Consider the following 3,710-nt stretch of genomic DNA (forward strand, 5'->3'; position numbering starts at 1 on the left):
TGGAAGATATAACAACGGGGGCTGAGGTTCCCTGAAGAACCGTCTGGTGGTTTTAACTTTTGGACACAGAAACACCTTTCGCCATCAGAATAGTAACATTCAACTAAAAATGAATGCTAACATTGAATTCACCAAGAAAAAAAGTATAACTGTGACCCAGTGGCCAGCACAGCCACGAAGTAAAAAGAATGAATTTCAGCCACCCGTGAGCCAGTGGCCGTCTTAGCCAAAACGCAGAGCCTGGCCGCGTGGGAACGGCCGCGTAAGGACAGAGCGTGGGGACGGGAATCCTCTCTCGGGTGTGTTGGCTGGTGTCTGGAAGGACCTTCCCATTTCCTTGTCGGGACGTACCCCACGGAACAGCATTCGGTTTCCTGATTATGAATCATGCAGGACGTTTCATCTCAGGAAAACTCTGTTGCCTGCGAATCTGGTTAGTGCCAGACCGGGACCCGACTGGTCCTGGAGGACAGCTGCCCCGGCATGGTGGCCGTGCCGCCCCCATGGACAGCAAGCCGCCCTGCTTCTACCTCGGGGTCCAGGCGGGGGTGGGGGGGCTGGAGGAGCCCGGGCGGCCGGGGGCTCCAAGCCGGCCTAGGGCTCCGCGTCCTGTAACAACTATGCAGCCACAAGGCGGCCAAGTGCCCCGGGAACACCATTTCATCTCCACAGATGTGGTTTAGAGGCAAGTAAGTGGCACCCACTGAGAATGGTAATGGACTTATTTCCTGGGCTCTAAATCTTGACACAGCGTTTACTATCTGGATTCAGATGAAGGCCATGAAAAATGGACAAACTCAGACATCTCTGTTAGACAGGCCATAAAAGGCACGTGTTGAATAGCTTTTCAATACTTCCCATGTCCCTCTCCCCACGAGGAGAATTAAGTGGGACCCTGATGGCGGGCGAAGGGGGGCTGGTTGCCGTTATCACGGAGTTCTGCCCGGGATTTATCGAAGAGTGAGATGTAGTCGCACGACGCGCAGAACCCCCGGCGGTCTCATCATTATGGGCCCTATTTCTCAGTGGGTTGTGTGCGTCTCCTCGCATGTGCGATGCGATGGAAAAAATGTGATTTCAGACTCCAGCACTCCCGGGGGCTGTTTTCAGGGCTGGCACATCCTCCAGGACAGCGAGGCCTCGAGGGATACGCTGCAGCGTTCCCGTCCTCAGTTTCGTCACCTGTAAATGGGTTATCCTCGTATTTGCCCCCTGGGGTTCCTGGGGATGAAGGAGGTGATAAAAGTGGGTGTCTGGGAGTGCGCGCCACCTGTCCGCTCCCCCCCCACCCCCATGTCCTAAGCTGCCCCTCTTACAAAGTCAGGAAGCCAGGAAACAGGGACAAAACAGGGATAATGATTTCTGAAGTGCAATTTATAAAACCATAAAAGCAACCCGTAGGACCACCTCTGAGTCTACGATCATAAAAGGAGCTCACACACGATACGGGCTCCCCACGTAAAACTCCTTTCTCCTTCCAACTTGGTCTTTCTGTCATATTTTTCTCAGTGTAAATTCTACCCAGTGCAATAGGCTAAGTTAACCCGGATGTTCTGATGGTGGTGCCGAGGAAGCCCGTCTGGGGAGCTCCAGGTTTGGTATATTATAGTTCTGAAAAGCTACGGGGGGTTTATCTCTTTATCGAAAGTGAAATATGGGCACCTAAGCTTAATGATCGGGAAGAGCAAAGTTCAGTCGGTGGCTTTGTCATCTAAACCTGAGCCTACACTGAAAGCGCCCAGAGGCCTTCCCTCTGCCAGCTCCTCGTCCCATATCACCTACTGCAGGACACCTCCGTGCATTTGTGGGCTCATAAGGTGACTGCCTCTCACTCCCCATTTCCCAGCCATCGCCATGATCGACGTTACAAGATTTTGTGGGCGGAGAAAAGCGGTGTCTAGGACAGAAATGCTCACTCTAAGATTACACGTTTCAAGATACCTTCATTTAAAGGGAATGTCGTCGAACATCGGGGTCTGCGATCGCTTCGGATGCTTGACACTGACAAAGAAATGTGGGGTGAGGGTTCCAGAAGGTTCCAGAGGGTTCCAGAGGGTTCCAGATGGAAACGTTCGCGTGTTTAGTCTCTCCAGGGAATTCTTTGGACTACCAACGCTTCCTCGTCCTCCTGAACAGAGTCATGTCAAGGGCAAATATTCCCCAGATGAAATAGTGGGAAAAGAGCAGCAACTACTTTGCCAGGTATGTTAGTAGAAACTCAACGGGAACGTACGGGGACAATAGTAGCCATGGAAGGTCTTACTACTGCCTTTTCAAGCATGTTCCAAATTCTGAAATGCTGAATTCTATTGTTGCCACAAGTCCTGGCATGGGGACTGCCATATGTTTACATTTTTTATGTTTATTTTTTTAAGGAGGTTCTATGCCCAACGTGGGGCTTGAACCCATGACCCCAAGATCCAGAGTCCCATGCTCCACCGACTGAGCCAACCAGACACCCCTTAGGGGTTGCCATATAGAAAGCAATGATGGCAATAAAAAACACCTCACCTACTAGATATTTTACTTGCTAAAAAGGTTGGATTTACAATTTACATGCCAAGGCTAGTTAAGGAGTGAGGTTGGAGTCAACACAAGCACACAGTGTTTTGAAGTCTACCTGCACAAACAGCTACCCAGGAATCGTGTTAGGCACCCAAGAATGCATGGGCACATCCGGAATGCAGCATGGATCGGGCCCAGATGGAGCTGAGTGGCCGGCCTGACCCCAGGGACCTCAGGGGACACAGTGGCACTGAGACGGGATGGACAGTGCGGTCTGCTCAGACACCGTGTCACCATCACGGGGACACGGTGAGGGCCACACAAGTGTGTCCCTGCCAGTTTGCAGCTGTATGACTCTGGGAAGCTCCTCAGCCCAAGCCCCTCAGTCTGAGCATCTCTCAGATGGGTTCATGCCACCCACGGAGTTGTTGTAAGTAGTCAACTTCACCTTGTCCACAATGGGCTGGGCAGGATGCCAGGAGCGTGGACTCCCTTCCTGGATGATGGCCCCTGGAGTAGGTATCTAGGGACATCTTGGTCTTCGACCAATGGTCGTCCTGGACGCCCTCTTCTGTGCAGCGCAGCTGAATGCCCACGCGGACTGCTTCGTTACTGGGACTGAGGGGTTTTCATGTGCCTCCCAAGCACAGAGGATCTGTAAGAAACAATGAGCAGAGAACCCACCGTGTTCCAGCAGCATAGGAGCGATTCAGGGTCCTATCCCCCGCCCCCGATGTTCCATTGTAACACATCACCTGTGCAAAGGCGAAAGGTGTTTTTTGCACCTCACCCACATAGATTTCCAAGTGCAAAAGAGTATCTGGTGGGTCAAGTTCGCCATTCCTGACTGCCAAGAATGGAAAGCAGGGCAGGCTCTCATGAGCTGGGAGCCTCCGAGATGGCTATAATGATTTATATTTAGGTGTAACCCCAACTAAAAGCACAGAGCCGAGAATACAACCATGGTTTCTTCTGGAAAACAGTGGGGAAAAACAGCATGGCTGGTTGCATACTCCAGGCACAGAACAACCACCTCCGATCCATCCGTCCAAGCAGTCAGGAAGGAGGAGTATTGTTACCACGCAGAGTTGTACCAAACACAAAGTTTCCGTGTACACGGAGGGGAGGAAATCTCATGGAAAGTTCAACCATTCCAAAAATGAAGCTCGTAAAATATTTTTGAGCAAATGACTCTGCTTTTAACA

Source organism: Acinonyx jubatus, chromosome A1 (genome assembly GCF_027475565.1).
Source record: "Acinonyx jubatus isolate Ajub_Pintada_27869175 chromosome A1, VMU_Ajub_asm_v1.0, whole genome shotgun sequence".
NCBI lineage: Eukaryota > Metazoa > Chordata > Mammalia > Carnivora > Felidae > Acinonyx > Acinonyx jubatus.